General features: G+C 51.6%; 1 pseudogene; it reads left to right on the forward strand.

Moving 5' to 3' along the window:
• The first annotated feature begins 1,708 nt into the window (after positions 1-1,708).
• On the forward strand, positions 1,709-20,708 carry LOC147109401 (uncharacterized; annotated as a pseudogene).
• The last annotated feature ends 657 nt before the right edge of the window (positions 20,709-21,365 follow it).

The raw sequence follows: 21,365 nt of genomic DNA on the forward strand, positions 1-21,365 counted from the left end.
CAGGTATAACAGCGCGACAAGAGGCGACCTCGTATCGTGATACAACAGTGATAACGGTGATAACAATACAACAGTGATAACTATAGTGTAACGATAAAAGTGGTTTACCACACTGCCATAATAGGGAACATTTTTGTGGGCTGTCCCTCGGGGTCACCCAGGCACAGTGAATATTGGAAAAGCAGGCAGGTCAGAGCATACGTTTAAATTAATACTGTAGAAGGGAACTCAGGCTGATTTCTTTACGGGTATTCACTCCAACTCAGTGATGCAATACACCTGGATGCAAATGCAGGAAAATCTCCTCTTATGAGTCTGGATGGCTCACAATGAACACTCTCCATTGTCTGTAGCTGCAATAATATGCTAGAAGCAACACTCCACAAATTGGTTTACCTGGCTTTAATACACAACTCACAGCCCTCCTGGTCAGAGAATTCAAACCCCGAAGAGCAAAGTTTAATTTAAATGTAATACTTTAATATAAATAATACCAAGATTCTGCTGGAGCAAAATAGTCAGAAACCCCAAAATGTGACAGAACCACTCACTTAATTCGAAATAATTTAAAACACAGTATCAGAGACAGCAGGAAAATAGCAAATGAGTTCCAATGGTATTCGTGCAGTTTTCTAATCATATTCATTCTAATGACAACTATAACCACTTATTTTGTAAATGAGACAATTCCCTGTTTGACTTTGGTTTTGTAAGGGGACAAAAACGGCTGCTTAGAATTAAAAGTTAGAAGAAACTATAACTTCTTAGAATTAAAATTAGTGGAAACTAGAAGGCTGATAAATTTGTCTCCTATCCTTGCTTAGGAATGTAGGACGCAGACAAGACAGGAACTGTAAAGCTAATAAGCTGGTCTTTTGTCCTTGCTTAAGGTAAGGCAGGACATACAGATTCTCAAAGCATGATGTAATCACCTCCTGGAAGAGAAGGAATAGATAATGTAGCCCGCGAATGCTGTAAAGATGGGTTTCTGTGAACCATTCAGCAACCTCCCTGATAAGGGGCATCAAATGGACACAGCCCTTCGCCAATTCTGTAGACCAATCAATAATCGTAGAAGGGGTGTGCACGAGGGGTGCATGCCTCAAGTTAGGGTATAATTGCTGTACGTATTTGATACTCGGTGGAAGAATCCATTCTCTGGGATGAGACTGAGATTTTCCCCCTGCATATGCTTGAATAAAGATCGTGAAACTTATCCAAGGTGTCCGCCTGGTGAATTCGTGGTTGCTATAGGGCAAGTGTCGACCCCTTATCTCAGGGGGTCCGCTTGAGAGGAGGGAAGACTTCTCCTTTACCCCAACAGGTGGCGTAGCTGGCAGGATGCAGACTCTCTGACCCGAACAATGTGGCAGCTGTTGGGGAGAGTATCTTTTAAATACCACCGACAAGTTAGAGCTGCTACATTGTGGATGGAAGGGGAGGTAATTCGTATAAAAGAACTAAGTATAGCAAACCACAAACTGACGGGAAACGAGGAATAAGCACGACACGGGTTATGAGTAGGTCCTGAAGTGTGGCGACGAGCCAATACCAGTGAACCGGTATTGGTCACAGTCAACCGGCGCAGACAAGAAGGAGCACATGAATTACCTAGAGGTGACATAATGACCCCAGCATTTTACAGGTTAAGAGTAGGTCCTGAAGCGCAGCAAAAGAGGCAATAGCAGCGAACCGGTATTGGTCGTATATGGCCAGCACAGACAAGAAGGAGTACAAGAGTAACCTAGGGGCAACGTCATGACCCCAGCAATAAAATAGGTGAGTTGCAAGTAGTGCAGAAAGTTTAAGCATACCTCTGACAACAAATCGCCAGAACAAAATTGTTGCAAGTACAGTCTCACTCTGCGAGAGTATTTAAGAGAGGTACCTCTGACAACTCCAGTTGCAAGTACCGTCTCACTCTGCGAGAGTAAAGTAGGGGAGATACCGCTGACAACAATTAACAATGGGAAGTGAAAAACTCGAGTGGGGGCCAGCAGGGTCTCTGACACGCTATTTAGCGGACAAAAATAAAAGATTGATTGACAAAACGGTGAAAAACGATTGGCAACCAAACAGCCCACCGGTAAAATAAAGACAACAGAAACATAGAAACATAGAAGATAGGAGCAGGAGTAGGCCATTCGGCCCCTCGAGCCTGCTCCGCCATTTAATGAGATCATGGTTGATCATCCAAATTCAGTACCCTGTTCCTGCCTTCTCTCCATATCCCTTGATCCCTTTAGCCTTAATAAATATATCTAACTCCTTCTTGAATATATTTAATGAATTGGCCTCTACGGCCTTCTGTGGTAGAGAATTCCACAGGTTCACCACTCTCTGGGTGAAGAAATTCCTCCTCATCTCTGTCCTAAATGGCTTACCCCTTATCCTTAGACTATGACCCCTGGTTCTGGGCTCCCTGACCATCGGGAACATCCTTCCCGCATCTAGTCTGTCTAGTCCTTTTAGAATTTTATAAGTTTCAATGAGAATCCCTCTCATTCTTCTAAACTCCAGCGAGTATAAGCCCAATCAACCCCATCTCTCCTCATACGACATTCCTGCCATCCCAGGTATCAGCCTGGTGAATCTTCGCTGCACTCCCTCCATGGCAAGAACATCCTTCCTCAGATAAGGCGAACAAAACTGCGCACAATACTCAAGGTGTGGTCTCACCAAGGCCCTGTACAACTGCAGCAAGGCATCCTTGCTCCTGAACTTGAATCCACTCGCTTTGAAGGCCAACATACCATTTGCCTTCTTAACCGCCTGCTGCACCTACATGCTTACCTTCAGCGACTGGTGCCCAAGGACACCCAGGTCTCGTTGCACTTCCCCTTCTCCCAATATATTGCCATTCAGATAATAATCTGCCTTCCTGTTTTTGACACCAAAGTGGATAACTTTGCATTTATCCATGTGATATTGCATCTGCCATGCTTCTGCCCAATCACCCAACCTGTCCAAATCATACTGGAGTTTCTCGGCATTCTCCTCACAGCACACACCCACCCAGCTTTGTGTCATCTGCAAACTTGGAGATATTACATCTAGTTCCCTCGTCTAGATCATTAATAAATGTTGTGAATAGCTGGGGTCTAAGGACTGATCCCTGCGGTACCCCACTAGTCACTGCCTGCCTCTCAGAAAAAGACCCGTTTATTCCAACTCTTTGCTTTCTGTCTGCCAACCAGTTCTCTATCCAAGTCAATACCTTGCCCCCAATCCCATGTGCCTTAGCTTTACACGGTAATCTCTTATGCGGGACCTTATCGAACGCCTTTTGAAAGTCCAAATACACCACATCCACTGGTTCTCCCTTATCTATTTTACCAGTTACATCCTCAAAAAATTCAAGTAGATTAGTCAAGCACGATTTACCCTTTGTAAATCCATGTTGACTTTGTCCGATCCGGTCACTGTTTTCCATGTGCTCTGCTACTACACCTTTTATGATGGACTCTAGCATTTTCTCCATTACCGATGTCAGGCTTAGCGGTCTGTAATTCCCCATTTTCTCTCTACCACCTTTTATGAATAGTGGGGTAACATTAGCTACCCTCCAATCTATGGGTACTGTTCGAGAGTGTATCGGATTTTGGAAGATGACCAGCAATGCATCTACTATTTCTAGGGCCACTTCCTTAAGTACCCTAGGATGTAGATTATCAGGCCCTAGGGATTTATCGGCCTTCAATCCCATCAATTTCCCTAACACCATTTCCCTACAAATACTGATTTCTTTCAGTTCCTCCCTTTCATTAGACCCCATGTTCCCCGACATCTCGGGGAGGTTATTTGTGTCCTCCTTTGTGAAGACAGAACCAAAGTATGTATTTAATTGGGCTGCCATTTCTTTGTTCCCCATTATAAATTCCCCTGATTTTGACTGCAAGGGACCTACGCTTGACTTCACCAATCTTTTTCTCTTCACATATCTATAAAAGTTTTTACAGTCAGTTTTTATGTTCCCTGCAAGCTCACTCTCATATTCTATTTTCCCCTCTTAACTAATCCCTTTGTCCTCCTTTGTTGAATCCTAAACTGCTCCCAATCCTCAGGTTTACTGCTTTTTCTGGCCAATTTATATGACCTCTCCTTGGATCTTATGCTATCTCTAATTTCCCTTGTTAGCCACGGTTGAGTCACCTTTTTTGTTTTCTTTTTATGCTAAACTGGGATGAACAAACTCTGTAGTTCATCCATGCGATCTTTGAATGTTTGCCATTGCCTATCCACCATCAACCCTTTGAGTGACATTCCCCAATCAATCCTACCCAACTCGCACCTCATACCATCGTAGTTTCCTTTATTTAAATTCAGGACCCTAGTCTCTGAGTCAACTACTTCACTCCCATCTTAATGAAGAATTCTATCATATTATGATCGCTCCGACCCAAGGGGCCTTGCACAACAAGATTGCTAATTAATCCTTTCTCATTACATAATACCCAGTCCAAGATGGCCTTGGGTGGGCTAAGGATACAAAATTAAAGGAAGAAAAGCTCATCATTTTAGTGGCTCACGCATATTATGAGTTGAGTAGACGTACTCAAATTTGGACCAAAAACGGGTGCCAAAATTGTACCCGAGTACCAATAATTTAAGAAAGGCAATAAGGAAAAAAATTAAAGCTTTATCAACACAGATGCTATCAGTTTCTGTCCAAAGCATATAAAATACAGGATTTGCTGAGTGAAAGGAATCTTAAAAGGAATGCTGGAATCTCAGTTTGTGTGGAAGTGTGTGATAAAAGTGTGGAAGTTTTCTGTCTTTGAAAGTGTCTGTTCTGTTTGTTTTAGCTCCACCTACTCTTTTGTACAGAGAGCTAAAAGCTGTTTAACCCTTTGAAGACATGCCTTGAATGATGGACAAGCGTGTGTTGTTTTAAGTTTGTTGTTGGTTTACAAAAGATAAGCTTCAGCCTTGAAGTTACAGTTGCCAATGTGCCTGGAAGGAAATTAATTTGAATGTTTACAAGGCATGGGTGATTGTTTCTTTGTTAATGTGGTTTCTTTCTTTTCCTAGTGATACTGGTTAGTTGAAACAATTGACCTGGATTAAATTGGAGTTATGAGTTTAATTAACCTATTAAAATCAGAATTTCATTGTGGCCATGGTGAAATTCTGGTTGGTGTAAATTTGTGTAGACTGAATTGAATAAGATAACTCCACGAGAACATCCGATAGTGGCAGGTCCCTCTACAATATTCAATTGACTACGGTACTGGGAGCCCTACAGAATGCGGGACTAAAAGTAAACCCTAGAAAGGTACAAGTAGGGAAGGACAAAGTAACCTACCTAGGATACATAATAACACAAGGGAAGAGACAAATGCCCGAAGACAGAAAGGAGGCTATTAGAATGATGCCGAGGCCAGGAACAGTGAAAGGGGTCAGGCAGGTACTAGGGCAATTTAATTATTGCTGGAAATTTATCCCAGAATATGCAGAAATGGCCCAGCCAAGACAGGATTTGATCAAAGGGGGGAAACCATCCCAGGAGATGGTGGACTGGGGCCCCAACCAAGAAACAGCATTTGTAAAGTTAAACAAGCCCTCGTAAGTGCTCCTGCCCTGGGATTACCAGACCAGAATAGGCCATTCCACATCTATAACTACCACAGTAAGGATCATTACAATGCAGTAGTAACTCAGGTGTATGGGGATAGACAAAGGCCGGTAGCGTACTACTCCACTAAGCAGCAGCCTGTAGCTGCAGGATTGTCCAGATGCATTGCTGCCCTCGACTCCGCTGTGTGGGCCATCAGAGTTAGTGAACCAATAGTGATGTCAGGACAAATTATTCTACATACCCAGCATACCCTAATGGAGTTGCTTAACACAGAAAGGCTAAGAACTGTATCAGATGTGCATAGAGCCACATGGGAGCCAATGCTCATATCCCCCAATGGCACAGTAACAATAGTTAAAGACAATAATAGCAATCCCACAGGGTGGATTACAGATAGTCGATATGCCTTTGGGGTGGTGCATGATTACATGGTAGCCTGGAGTAGGCGAGGATATATGACATCAGGAGGAGGACCTATAAGGCACAAGAATATAATCAAGGAATTAGTGGGAGCCTCCCTCCTACCCCAAGAGTGCGCAATAATAAAAATTAAAGCACACAAGAAGATTACTGACTGACACCAACAGGGCAATGCATGGACAGACGAGGCAGTCAAGCGGGCAGCTGAGAAAGGGAATCTGACCAATGAAGCCCAAGTCGGTGCATGTACAATTGGGCCCGAGGAGGTGAACATGCTTAAGGAACAGGAAGATGCCACCCCACGGGACAGGGGTGGGTGGACGTGTTACCCCGAGTCCTGATGAAATTAAGGGCAACCCCTAGCTGGACTACAGGACTGTCGCCCTTTGAGTTAATGATAGGGAGAGCAATGAGACTGCCCAAGATACTGGTCACAGGAAGTGAGGACGTAGGACCATATAAAGACAGAATACGGAGGTTTGTGATGGAACTCTGTAAGCAATTACATGACCTGAAAGCACAGGCTAGGGATCAGCAAGTAATTAAAGACTTAGAGAACAACACCAAGGAACAGAAAGTCCAAATACCCCAGGTAGGCAGTCAGGTAATGGTAAAGATAAACAACCCATAGAAACCCGGGTTCTCGCCAAAGTGGACCGGCCCCCATCAGGTAATAATGGTAAGTGACACGTGAGCTTGCGTAGTTATAAGGGGCACCAGCAGATGTAAACACTGGACCCAGTTGAAAATGCATGGACCCTAACTAACTGGTGACAACCGGGAAATATTGGCCCAGAACTTCGGGTCTCCACGAGTGAGTACGCACGGTTTACTCACCCGTAGGCCCAATGGAAGTGCCGGTTTCCTGCATGCACTGCACATGCGCGGGAAACCGACACTTCCGTTCCCCTGAAAGAAGGGGTTCAGAGTTCGAACGCGTGTGCAGGAGGCCTGCTTTTTACAAGGTAAGTGGTGAATTAATTAAAATTAAAACATTTTTTCCACAGGTTTATTATTTTTAAATACTTTAAAGCAAGGTAAGTTTATTTTTAGCCCCGTTAGAAAATAAAATTATTTTTTTCAAAAATTTAAATTATTGTTTAAAATAGTTATTTCATGTAATTTATAGTTTATTTAAAAAATGTGATTTAAAAAAAAATTATTTGAAGATTTAGTGCTGTTTTGGTGCCGTAGTATTTATAAGTTTTGACAGGTCTTCCTGTCAAACTTATGAATGGGCATTCCCTGCTCCGATTGGCTCTCCATGGCCCACGTGATCCCAGGGGATGCATCGAACGAACTGCGCCCCTGGGATATGCAAGCACTGTGCGCCGGCAGTTGGAGCAGGCCCAGGATCGGAATTCCACGGGGACCCACAGCTCAATGGCCAGCACACAAGGTAAGTGCAGGTCAGGGGCTTACACCCGATGGAAGCCCTCGATCTGAATTTCTGGGCCATTATGTTTTACAGGATCTTATCCCTTATAAGAACATAAGAAATAGGAGCAGGAGTAGGCCAATCGGCCCCTCGAGCCTGCTCCGCCATTCAATAAGATCATGGCTGATCTGATCCTAACCGCCAATCCACTATCACAGAACCATCTCCTGAATCTAACAGAATTAGACACACGAAATAGGAGCAGGATCAGGCTACACGGCCCCTGAGCCTGCTTCGCTACCCACAGGGCCATGACCGATCCGAACCTAGACTCATGTCCAAATTCCTGCCCGCTCCCCATAACCCTTAATTCCCTTTACTTCTAGGAAACTGTCTATTTCTGTTTTAAATTTATGTAATGATGTAGCTTCTACAGCTTTTTGGGGCAGCATATTCCATGGACCTACCACCCTCTGAGTGAAGTACTTCCTCCTCATCTCAGTTTTGAAAGAGCAGCCCCTTATTCTAAGACTATGCCCCCTAGTTTTAGTTTCACCCATCATCGGGAACATCCTCCCCGCATCTACCCGATCCAACCCCTTCACAATCTTATATGTTTCAAAATGATCGCCTCTCATTCTTCTGAACTCCAATGAGTAGAGTCCCAATCTACTCAACCTCTCCTCATACGTCCATCTCCTCATCCCCGGGATTAACCGAGTGAACCTTCTTTGTACTGACTCGAGAGCAAGTATGTCCTTTCTTAAGTATGGACACCAAAACTGTACGCAGTATTCCAGGTGCGGTCTCACCAATACCTTGTACAACTGAAGCAATACCTCCCTATTTTTATATTCTATCCCCCTAGCAATGAAAGCCAACATTCTATTGGCCTTCTTAATCACTTGCTGCACCTGCAGACTAACCTTTTGAGTTTCGTGCACCAGGACCCCCAGATCCCTTTGTACTTCAGTACTTTCCAGTTTCTTGCCATTAAGATAATAACTTGCTCTACGATTTTTCCTGCCAAAGCGCATAACCTCACACTTTCCAGTATTGTATTCCATCTGCCAAATCTCTGCCCACTTACTTAGCCTGTCTATGTCCCCTTGCAGGTTTTTTATGTCCTCCTCACTCACTACTTTCCCTCCCATCTTAGTATCATCTGCAAACTTTGATATGTTACACTCGGTCCCCTCCTCCAAATCGTTAATATAGATTGTAAAGAGTTGGGGACCCAGCACTGACCCCTGCGGAACACCACTAGTTTCTGATTGCCAGTCTGAGAATGAACCATTTATCCCAACTCTCTGCCTTCTGTTAGATAGCCAATCCTCTATCCATGCCAGAGTATTACCCCCAATCCCGTGATTTTTTATCTTAAGCAATAATCTTTTGTGTGGCACCTTGTCAAATGCCTTTTGGAGGTCTAAATACACTACGTCCACTGGTTCCCCTTTATCCACCCTATATGTTACTTCCTCAAAGAACTCCAGCAAATTTGTCAAACACGACTTCCCCTTCATAAAACCATGCTGACTTTGTCCTATTAAATTATGATTATCCAAATGTCCTGTTACTGTCTCCTTAATAATGGACTCCAAAATTTTACCTACCACAGATGTTAGGCTAACCGGTCTATAGTTTCCAGCCTTCTGTCTACTGCCCTTTTTAAATAAGGGTGTTACATTAGCAGTTTTCCAGTCTGCCGGGACCTTTGCCGAGTCCAGGGAGTATTGGAAAATTATTACCAATGCATCCACAATCCCGACCGTCACTTCCCTCAAGACCCTAGGATGTAAGCCATCAGGTCCAGGTGATTTATCCGCCTTGAGTCCCATTATTTTACCGAGTACCACTTCCTTAGTGATTTTGATCGCGTTTAACTCCTCCCTCCCTTTAGCCCCCTGTTTGTCCAGTGTTGGGATATTCTTAGTGTCTTCTACTGTAAAGACTGATATAAAATATTCATTCAGTGTTTTTGCCATCTCCATATTTCCCACCATTAATTTCCCGGTCTCATCCTCTAAGGGACCAACATTTACTTTAGCCACCCTTTTTCTTTTTATATAACTATAAAAACTCTTACTATCTGTTTTTATATTTTTTGCTAATTTACTTTCATAATCTATCTTCCCTTTCTTAATCAATCTTTTTGTTATTTTTTGCTGTCTTTTAAAGTTTTCCCAATCCTCTATCCTCCCACTAGATTTGGCTACCTTATATGCCCTTGTTTTTAGTCGAATACTATCCTTAATTTCTTTACTTCGCCTCGGATGGCTGTCTTTTCTTTTACACCCTTTTCTTCTCAGTGGAATATATATTTTTTGGAAATTGTAAAATAACTCCTTAAATGTGCACCACTGATCATGTATCGTCTTACCCTTTAATCTATTTTCCCAATCCACTCTACTCAATTCCGCTCTCATACCTTCATAGTCTCCTTTATTCAAGCTTAGCACGCTTGTTTGAGATCCAACCTTCTCACCCTCTAATTGAATATGGAATTCAACCATGTTATGGTCACTCATTCCAAGGGGATCGTTTTCTAGGACATTTTTAATTAATCCTGTCTCGTTACACAGGACCAGATCTAAGGTTGCTTGCCCCCTGGTCGGTTCAGTTACATACTGCTCAAGAAACCCATCCCTAATACACTCAATGAACTCATCCTCAAGGCAGCCCTGCCCAATTTGATTTGTCCAATTAATATGATAGTTAAAATCCCACATAATTATAGATGTTCCCTTATTACAAGCCTCAGCTATTTCCTGATTGAAACTCCGTCCAACAGAGTTGCCACTGTTCGGAGGCCTATAGACTACGCCCACTAGTGTTTTTTTCCCCTTATTATTCCTTACCTCCACCCAAACTGTTTCATAATCCTGATCTTTTGACCCAATATCATTTCTCTGTATTACAGTGATTCCTTCCTTTATTAACATAACCACCCCACCTCCCCTTCCTTCCTGCCTGTCCTTCCTGATCATTAAATAACCTGGTATGTTTAATTCCCAGGCATTGTCACCCTGCAGCCATGTTTCTGTAATGGCCACAAGATCATACCCATGTGTAGTTATTTGTGCCATTAACTCGCCTATTTTGTTACGAATGCTACGTGCATTCAGATAGAGAATTTTCAAATATGTTTTGTGACACTTAGTTCCTGCTTTTGCCCTTTTTATTACTTTACCTTTTACTCCATACCTTCTGCCCCTTCCTGACACGCTCTGGTTTTTAATTTCCCCACTGCTACCTAAGTCTATGGAGCAATGGGAGAAACTGTGCAGGCCGGCCAAAAGAACCAACAAGGCCTGTATTACAGAAACTCGAGTGACGTTAGCTGTGATCAGGAGTGAAAGGGTATTGGTAATAAAGAAAACTAAGGATAAAATACACTTTGGGGTACGCCAATGAATAATTATGGTGTTCCTAAACCTAACGGATATAACCATTTCCAGCTTTTGTGGAAAGGAAACCGTAAGCCTGTACAATAACTTGACCCTACGAGCTCTTGAAGGCCCTGAATCAAGAGACATGATATTTAATGTGTAAAGGAGGACAGGTAGAAAAGGGGACTGAGAGAAAAGAGGGATACTAGAAACGGCAGGCGTGGGATACGCGGCAGGGGTTGCGACGGTGAACACTATAGACATGCATACCATAGACGATCGGGTTGCTGCCCGAACCCGAACCATACAAGGATTGTTGGGTAGGGAAGGGGATAATCAAAGACTGCAGGCACAGTTAGGTGATGGCGCAGGGGGAGAATTGCTACAAGTGGCCCACATGTTGCGGGACCACGCCAGAACCATAAATTTGATAAACAAAGCAGGGGAAGATGTGAGCCAGCAACTACAGTCGGAAATAGTTTGCGCAGGGTACGGAGCATGGATACTTAGTGAAGTACAACATAACCTAGAGCAACTCCAAAATGGAGAAGTGCTGGATTGGATACCGAATGATGTATTTAACAATTGGACCTTAGATAAAAACATGACTCATACATATGAGGTACGGAGGAATAGTCATGCTTGGATACCAAAAGCTAGATGCCAAACCGGACATTTAAATATAATAGGATTTGTACTATCAATACCGCAGTATGATGTAACAAAAGGAGGTGCCTTATACCAAACAAACAATATAGGGGAGATAAGGAATCAAACTCGCTTGCGCTACCATGACTTGTCCAGACATATGTTTAAAGAGAACAACAGTACGAGGGGTATTAACATAGATGATTGTTATTATAGAAATAATCAAGATGTTTTATGCCGAGATCCACCAAGAATGACCAAGGATGACTGTGATTATGGCCGAACGGAAGGGTGCACATTGAGTATCACGCCAATGACATGGGATTCCGAAACAACCGCCGCCCCACAGGGGAATGGAGAATGGTGTGTGAGCACCCACCGCCCCGTGGGGGAATGGAGAATGGTGTGTGAGCACCTGCCGCCCCGCGGGGGAATGGAGAATGGTGTGTGAGCACCAGGCACCGCCACCCTGCGGGGAATGGAGAATGGTGTGTGAGCACCAAGGCACCGCGGGGGAATGGAGAATGGTGTGTGAGCACCCGCCGCCCTGCGGGGAATGGAGAATGGCATGTGAGCACCGCCACCCCGCGGGGAATGGAGAATGGAATGTGAGCACCGCCACCCCGCGGGGAATGGAGAATGGTGTGTGAGCACCCGCCGCCCCGCGGGGAATGGAGAATGGTGTGTGAGCACCAAGGCACCGCCGCCCCGCGGAGGAATAGAGAATGGTGTGTGAGCACCACCGCCCTGCGGGGGAATGGAGAATGGTGTGTGAGCACCACCGCCCTGCGGGGGAATGGAGAATGGTGTGTGAGCACCAGGCACCGCCGCCCCACGGGGAATGGAGAATGGTCTGTGAGCACCCGCTGCCCCGCGGGGGAATGGAAAATGGTGTGCGAAAGCCAAGGCACCGCGGGGAATGGAGAATGGTGTGTGAGCACCAAGGCACCGCGGGGGAATGGAGAATGGTGTGTGAGCACCTGCCGCCCCGCGGGGAATGGAGAATGGTGTGTGAGCACCAAGGCACCGCGGGGAATGGAGAATGGTGTGTGAGCACCAAGGCACCGCGGGGAATGGAGAATGGTGTGTGAGCACCAAGGCACCGCGGGGAATGGAGAATGGTGTGTGAGCACCAAGGCACCGCGGGGAATGGAGAATGGTGTGTGAGCACCCGCCACCCCGCGGGGAATGGAGAATGGTGTGTGAGCACCTGCCGCCCTGCGGGGAATGGAGAATGGTGTGTGAGCACCCACCGCCCCACGGGGAAAGGGGAATGGTGTGTGAGCACCCGCCACCCCGCGGGGAATGGAGAATGGTGTGTGAGCACCAGCCGCCCCACAGGGGAATGGAGAATGGTGGGTGAGCACCTACCGCCCCGTGGGGAAAGGAGAATGGTGTGTGAGCACCTGCCGCCCCGCGGGGGAATGGAGAATGGTGTGTGAGCACCTACCGCCCCGTGGGGAATGGAGAATGGTGTGTGAGCACCTGCCACCCCGCGGGGGAATGGAGAATGGTGTGTGAGCACCTGCCGCCCCGCGGGGGAATGGAGAATGGTGTGTGAGCACCTACCGCCCCGTGGGGAATGGAGAATGGTGTGTGAGCACCGCCGCCCCGCAGGGGAATGGAGAATGGTGTGTGAGCACCTACCGCGTCGTGGGGAATGGAGAATGGTGTGTGAGTACCTGCCGCCCCGCGGGGAATGGAGAATGGTGTGTGAGCACCAACCGCCCCGTGGGGGAATGGAAAATGGTGTGCGAAAGCCAAGGCACCGCGGGGGAATGGAGAATGGTGTGTGAGCACCAAGGCACCGCCGCCCCACGGGGGAATGGAGAATGGTGTGTGAGCACCAGGCACCGCCGCCCCGCGGGGAATGGAGAATGGTCTGTGAGCACCCGCTGCCCCGCGGGGGAATGGAAAATGGTGTGCGAAAGCCAAGGCACCGCGGGGAATGGAGAATGGTGTGTGAGCACCAAGGCACCGCGGGGGAATGGAGAATGGTGTGTGAGCACCTGCCGCCCCGCGGGGAATGGAGAATGGTGTGTGAGCACCTGCCGCCCCGCGGGGAATGGAGAATGGTGTGTGAGCACCAAGGCACCGCGGGGAATGGAGAATGGTGTGTGAGCACCAAGGCACCGCGGGGAATGGAGAATGGTGTGTGAGCACCAAGGCACCGCGGGGAATGGAGAATGGTGTGTGAGCACCCGCCACCCCGCGGGGAATGGAGAATGGTGTGTGAGCACCTGCCGCCCTGCGGGGAATGGAGAATGGTGTGTGAGCACCCACCGCCCCACGGGGAAAGGGGAATGGTGTGTGAGCACCCGCCACCCCGCGGGGAATGGAGAATGGTGTGTGAGCACCAGCCGCCCCACAGGGGAATGGAGAATGGTGGGTGAGCACCTACCGCCCCGTGGGGAAAGGAGAATGGTGTGTGAGCACCTGCCGCCCCGCGGGGGAATGGAGAATGGTGTGTGAGCACCTACCGCCCCGTGGGGAATGGAGAATGGTGTGTGAGCACCTGCCGCCCCGCGGGGGAATGGAGAATGGTGTGTGAGCACCTGCCGCCCCGCGGGGGAATGGAGAATGGTGTGTGAGCACCTACCGCCCCGTGGGGAATGGAGAATGGTGTGTGAGCACCGCCGCCCCGCAGGGGAATGGAGAATGGTGTGTGAGCACCTACCGCGTCGTGGGGAATGGAGAATGGTGTGTGAGCACCTGCCGCCCCGCGGGGAATGGAGAATGGTGTGTGAGCACCAACCGCCCCGTGGGGGAATGGAAAATGGTGTGCGAAAGCCAAGGCACCGCGGGGGAATGGAGAATGGTGTGTGAGCACCAAGGCACCGCCGCCCCACGGGGGAATGGAGAATGGTATGTGAGCACCAAGGCACCGCCGCCCCGCGGGGAATGGAGAATGGTGTGTGAGCACCCGCCGCCCCGCGGGGGAATGGAGAATGGTGTGTGAGCACCAAGGCACCGCGGGGGGAATGGAGAATGATGTGTGAGCACCCGCCGCCCCGCGGGGAATGGAGAATGGTGTGTGAGCACCAAGGCACCGCCGCCCCGCGGGGAATGGAGAATGGTGTGTGAGCACCCGCCGCCCCGTGGGGAATGGAGAATGGTGTGTGAGCACCTGCCGCCCCGTGGGGAAAGGAGAATGGTGTGTGAGCACCGCCGCCCCACGGGGAATGGAGAATGATGTGTGAGCACCCGCCGCCCCACAGGGGAATGGAGAATGGTGTGTGAGCACCCGCCGCCCCGCAGGGGAATGGAGAATGGTGTGTGAGCACCCGCCGCCCCACAGGGGAATGGAGAATGGTGTGTGAGCACCTACCGCCCCGCGGGGGAATGGAGAATGGTGTGTGAGCACCTGCCGCCCCGTGGGGAATGGAGAATGCTGTGTGAGCACCTGCCGCCCCGTGGGGAATGGAGAATGGTGTGTGAGCACCCGCCGCCCCGTGGGGAATGGAGAATGGTGTGTGAGCACCTGCCGCCCCGTGGGGAATGGAGAATGGTGTGTGAGCACCTACCGCGTCGTGGGGAATGGAGAATGGTGTGTGAGCACCCGCCGCCCCACAGGGGAATGGAGAATGGTGTGTGAGCACCTACCGCCCCATGGGGAATGGAGAATGGTGTGTGAGCACCTGCCGCCCTGCGGGGGAATGGAGAATGGTGTGTGAGCACCCGCCGCCCCGCGGGGGAATGGAGAATGGTGGGTGAGCACCCGCCGCCCCGCGGGGGAATGGAAAATGGTGTGTGAACACCCGCCGCCCCGCGGGGGAATGGAGAATGGTGTGTGAGCACCCGCCGCCCCGCAGGGGAATGGAGAATGGTGTGTGAGCACCTGCCGCCCCGTGGGGAATGGAGAATGGTGTGTGAGCACCCGCCGCCCCGTGGGGAATGGAGAATGGTGTGTGAGCACCTGCCGCCCCGTGGGGAATGGAGAATGGTGTGTGAGCACCTACCGCGTCGTGGGGAATGGAGAATGGTGTGTGAGCACCCGCCGCCCCACAGGGGAATGGAGAATGGTGTGTGAGCACCTACCGCCCCATGGGGAATGGAGAATGGTGTGTGAGCACCTGCCGCCCCGCGGGGGAATGGAGAATGGTGTGTGAGCACCAACCGCCCCGTGGGGGAATGGAGAATGGTGTGTGAACACCAAGGCACCGTGGTGGAATGGAGAATGGTGTGTGAGCACCCACCGCCCCGTGGGGGAATGGAGAATGGTGTGTGAACACCAAGGCACCGCGGGGGAATGGAGAATGGTGTGTGAGCAGCAAGGCACCGCCGCCCCGCGGGGGAATGGAGAATGGTGTGTGAGCACCAAGGCACCGCGGGGGGAATGGAGGATGGTGTGTGAGCACCTGCCGCCCCACGGGGAAATGGAGAATGGTGTGTGAGCACCAACCGCCCCGTGGGGAATGGAGAATGGTGTGTGAGCACCCGCCGCCCCGCAGGGGAATGGAGAATGGTGTGTGAGCACCTGCCGCCCCGTGGGGAATGGAGAATGGTGTGTGAGCACCGCCGCCCCGCAGGGGAATGGAGAATGGTGTGTGAGCACCCGCCGCCCCGCGGGGGAATGGAGAATGGTGTGTGAGCACCCGCCGCCCCACAGGGGAATGGAGAATGGTGTGTGAGCACCTGCCGCCCCGTGGGGAATGGAGAATGCTGTGTGAGCACCGCCGCCCCACAGGGGAATGGAGAATGGTGTGTGAGCACCCGCCGCCCCGTGGGGGAATGGAGAATGGTGGGTGAGCACCCGCCGCCCCGCGGGGGAATGGAAAATGGTGTGTGAACACCAAGGCACCGCGGGGGAATGGAGAATGGTGTGTGAGGACCCGCCGCCCCGCAGGGGAATGGAGAATGGTGTTTGAGCACCTACCGCCCCGTGGGGAATGGAGAATGGTGTGTGAGCACCTACCGCCCCGTGGGGAATGGAGAATGGTGTGTGAGCACCTACCGCCCCGTGGGGAATGGAGAATGGTGTGTGAGCACCTACCGCCCCGTGGGGAATGGAGAATGGTGTGTGAGCACCCGCCGCCCCGCAGGGGAATGGAGAATGGTGTGTGAGCACCTACCGCGTCGTGGGGAATGGAGAATGGTGTGTGAGCACCCGCCGCCCCGCAGGGGAATGGAGAATGGTGTGTGAGCACCCGCCGCCCCGCAGGGGAATGGAGAATGGTGTGTGAGCACCTACCGCCCCGTGGGGAATGGAGAATGGTGTGTGAGCACCTACAGCCCCGCGGGGAATGGAGAATGGTGTGTGAGCACCCGCCGCCCCGCGGGGGAATGGAGAATGGTGGATGAGCACCGCCGGCCTGCGGGGGAATGGAGAACGGTGGGTGAGCACCCGCCGCCCCACGGGGTAATGGAGAATGGTGTGTGAACACCAAGGCACCGCGGGGGAATGGAGAATGGTGTGTGAGCACCAAGGCACCGCCGCTCCGCGGGGGAATGTTGAATGGTGTGTGAGCACCAAGGCACCGCCGCCCCACGGGGGAATGGAGAATGTTGTGTGAGCACCAAGGCACCGCCGCCCCGCGGGGAATGGAGAATGGTGTGTGAGCACCCGCCGCCCCGCGGGGGAATGGAGAATGGTGTGTGAGCACCAAAGCACCGCGGGGGGAATGGAGAATGATGTGTGAGCACCTGCCGCCCCGCGGGGAATGGAGAATGGTGTGTGAGCACCCGCCGCCCCGCGGGGGAATGGAGAATGGTGTGTGAGCACCTGCCGCCCCGCGGGGGAATGGAGAATGGTGGGTGAGCACCTGCCGCCCCGCGGGGAATGGAGAATGGTGTATGAGCACCTGCCGCCCCGCGGGGGAATGGAGGATGGTGTGTGAGCACCTACCGCCCCGTGGGGAATGGAGAATGGAGTGTGAGCACCGCCGCCCCGCAGGGAAATGGAGAATGGTGTGTGAGCACCCGCCACCCCGCAGGGGAATGGAGAATGGTGTGTGAGCACCCGCCGCCCCGCGGGGGAATGGAGAATCGTGTGTGAGCACCTACCGCCCTGTGGGGAATGGAGAATGGAGTGTGAGCACCGCCGCCCCGCAGGGAAATGGAGAATGGTGTGTGAGCACCCGCCGCCCCGCAGGGGAATGGAGAATGGTGTGTGAGCACCTACCGCGCCGTGGGGAATGGAGAATGGTGTGTGAGCACCCGCCACCCCACGGGGAATGGAGAATGGTGTGTGAGCACCTACCGCGCCGTGGGGAATGGAGAATGGTGTGTGAGCACCTGCCGCCCCGCGGGGAATGGAGAATGGTGTGTGAGCACCCGCCGCCCCGCGGGGGAATGGAGAATGGTGTGTGAGCACCCACCGCCCCGCGGGGAATGGAGAATGGTGGGTGAGCACCTGCCGCCCCGCGGGGAATGGAGAATGGTGGGTGAGCACCCGCTGCCCCGCGGGGGAATGGAAAATGGTGTGTGAACACCAAGGCACCGTGGGGGAATGGAGAATGGTGTGTGAGCACCCGCCGCCCCGCAGGGGAATGGAGAATGGTGTGTGAGCACCTACCACCCCGTGGGGAATGGAGAATGGTGTGTGAGCACCCGCCGCCCCGCAGGGGAATGTAGAACAGTGTGTGAGCACCCGCCGCCCCGCGGGGGAATGGAGAATGGTGGGTGAGCACCCGCCGCCCCACAGGGGAATGGAGAATGGTGTGTGAGCAGCAAGGCACCGCCGCCCCACGGGGGAATGGAGAATGGTGTGTGAGCACCAAGGCGCCGTCGCCCCGCGGGGAATGGAGAATGGTGTGTGAGCACCAAGGCACCGCTGCCCCGCGGGGAATGGAGAATGGTGTGTGAGCACCAAGGCACCGCTGCCCCGCGGGGAATGGAGAATGGTGTGTGAGCACCAAGGCACCGCCGCCCCGCGGGGGAATGGAGAATGGTGTGTGAGCACCAAGGCGCCGTCGCCCCGTGGGGAATGGAGAATGGTGTGTGAGCACCCGCCGCCCAACGGGGGAATGGAGAATGGTGTGTGAGCACCCGCCACCCCACGGGGGAATGGAGAATGTTGTGTGAGCACCAAGGCACCGCCGCCCCACGGGGAATGGAGAATGGTGTGTGAGCACCAAGGCACCGCCGCCCCGCGGGGAATGGAGAATGGTGTGTGAGCACCAAGGCTCCGCCGCCCCGTGGGGAACGGAGAATGGTGTGTGAGCACCAAGGCACCGCCGCCCCGCAGGGGAATGGAGAATGGTGTGTGAGCACCTACCGCCCCGTGGGGAATGGAGAATGGTGTGTGAGCCCCTACCGCCCCGTGGGGAATGGAGAATGGAGTGTGAGCACCGCCGCCCCGCGGGGGAATGGAGAATGGTGTGTGAGCACCCGCCACCCCACGGGGGAATGGAGAATGTTGTGTGAGCACCAAGGCACCGCCGCCCCACGGGGAATGGAGAATGGTGTGTGAGCACCAAGGCACCGCCGCCCCGCAGGGGAATGGAGAATGGTGTGTGAGCACCTACCGCCCCGTGGGGAATGGAGAATGGTGTGTGAGCCCCTACCGCCCCGTGGGGAATGGAGAATGGAGTGTGAGCACCGCCGCCCCGCGGGGGAATGGAGAATGGTGTGTGAGCACCCGCCGCCCCACAGGGGAATGGAGAATGGTGTGTGAGCACCCGCCGCCCCACAGGGGAATGTAGAACAGTGTGTGAGCACCCGCCGGCCCGCGGGGGAATGGAGAATGGTGTGTGAACACCAAGGCACCGCGGGGGAATGGAGAATGGTGTGTGAGCAGCAAGGCACCGCCGCCCCGCGGGGGAATGGAGAATGGTTCGTGAGCACCAAGGCACCACCGCCCCACGGGGGAATGGAGAATGGTGTGTGAGCACCAAGGCACCGCTGCCCCGCGGGGAATGGAGAATGGTGTGTGGGCACCAAGGCACCGCTGCCCCGCGGGGAATGGAGAATGGTGTGTGGGCACCAAGGCACCGCCGCCCCATGGGGAATGGAGAATGTTGTGTGAGCACCCGCCGCCCAACGGGGGAATGGAGAATGGTGTGTGAGCACCAAGGCACTGCTGCCCCGCGGGGAATGGAGAATGGTGTGTGGGCACCAAGGCACCGCCGCCCCATGGGGAATGGAGAATGTTGTGTGAGCACCCGCCGCCCAACGGGGGAATGGAGAATGGTGTGTGAGCACCCGCCGCCCAACGGGGGAATGGAGAATGGTGTGTGAGCACCCGCCGCCCCACGGGGGAATGGAGAATGGTGTGTGAGCACCAAGGCACCGCCGCCCCACGGGGGAATGGAGAATGGTGTGTGAGCACCAAGGCACCGCTGCCCCGCGGGGAATGGAGAATGGTGTGTGAGCACCCGCCGCCCCGTGGGGGAATGGAGAATGGTGTGTGAGCACCAAGGCACCGCGGGGGGAATGGAGAATGATGTGTGAGCACCCGCCGCCCCGTGGGGGAATGGAGAATGGTGTGTGAGCACCCGCCGCCCCGTGGGGGAATGGAGAATGGTGTGTGAGCACCAAGGCACCGCGGGGGGAATGGAGAATGATGTGTGAGCACCCGCCGCCCAACGGGGGAATGGAGAATGGTGTGTGAGCACCCGCCGCCCCACGGGGGAATGGAGAATGGTGTGTGAGCGCCCGCCGCCCCGCGGGGGAATGGAGAATGGTGTGTGAGCACCCGCCGCCCCACGGGGGAATGGAAAATGGTGTGTGAGCACCCGCCGCCCCACGGGGGAATGGAGAATGGTGTGTGAGCACCAAGGCACCGCCGCCCCGCGGGGGAATGGAGAATGGTGTGTGAGCACCAAGGCACCGCCGCCCCGCGGGGGAATGGAGAATGGTGTGTGAGCACCAAGGCACCCAATATGACAGTTACGAATAAGGGAGGGACCACCTCCTGTGCCATCACGGATACTGACTTCTGCTTTACCCCACTAGAATAAACACATATAAATGGGTATATCATATATCCTGAACTAAAAGAGGAAACCATTAATGGGACAGTGACGGACACTATCCGAGAAGGGTATACAAAGGCAATAAGGACACATGGAAAACTGATACCTGAACAGAATGAAGAACAGACACAACTGGAGCATAACATTCAGAAGCAGAGACAAAAGTATTTAATTTTGATGGAAGAAATAGATAAGCTACAAAAGGACACTGAAGAAATGTTGGCTAGTCGGCCTTGGTATACTAAGTTTTGGAATGCTGGACTCAATGTGCAAATACACCCCTGGATAAGGATAATATCACATGTATTGGTTGTCGTACAAGGCGTTGTATTGGTGATCTTGTTGTTGTTATCCTGTCAAAAATGTACCAGGAATAAGAGACAATCCATAGTGAGAACGATAAGTAAAAAAACTGGATAAGGCAAATTTAAAAAGTCCGGCAGAAAGGTCTTATCTTATATAAACTCGATGGGAAAGCCAACAGGCAGATGCTGCAGTTTGGGAAGTAGCTACCCAAGTGGAGGGACAAACCTGGGGCTCACCTATGAGAAAGTAATAGGGAAATGGCCTGGCCTGGGCATATCGCCAAGGGCCATAAGGGGGGATTGTAAGGGGACAAAAATGACTGCTTAGAATTAAATGTTAGAAAAAACTATAACCTCTTAGAATTAAAATTAGTGGAAACTAGAAGGCTGATAAGTTTGTCTCCTATCCTTGCTTAGGAATGTAGGACCTAGATAAGACAGGAACTGTAAAGCTAATAAGGTGGTCTTTTGTCCTTGCTTAAGATAAGGCAGGACATACAGATTCTCAAAGCATGATGTGTAAGGGGTTTTCCTTGAGAGGTGTCTCTGAGGTTTCTCTCTCTAGAGGCCTCTCTCTCTTGCACAGTAAAACTTTGAGTGGTTCGACCCACTCGCCCCTTAGATTTTATACTCTGGACTTTGGGGCAGGAACTACAATATAGAGAAAACACTTGTAGACCAAGTTTGATGAAACAAAATGAAACTTTATTGCATAAGGAAAAATATCAA

Source organism: Somniosus microcephalus, chromosome 12 (genome assembly GCF_052327205.1).
Source record: "Somniosus microcephalus isolate GS21.2 chromosome 12, FLI_Smic_1.0, whole genome shotgun sequence".
NCBI classification, from domain to species: Eukaryota; Metazoa; Chordata; class Chondrichthyes; order Squaliformes; family Somniosidae; genus Somniosus; species Somniosus microcephalus.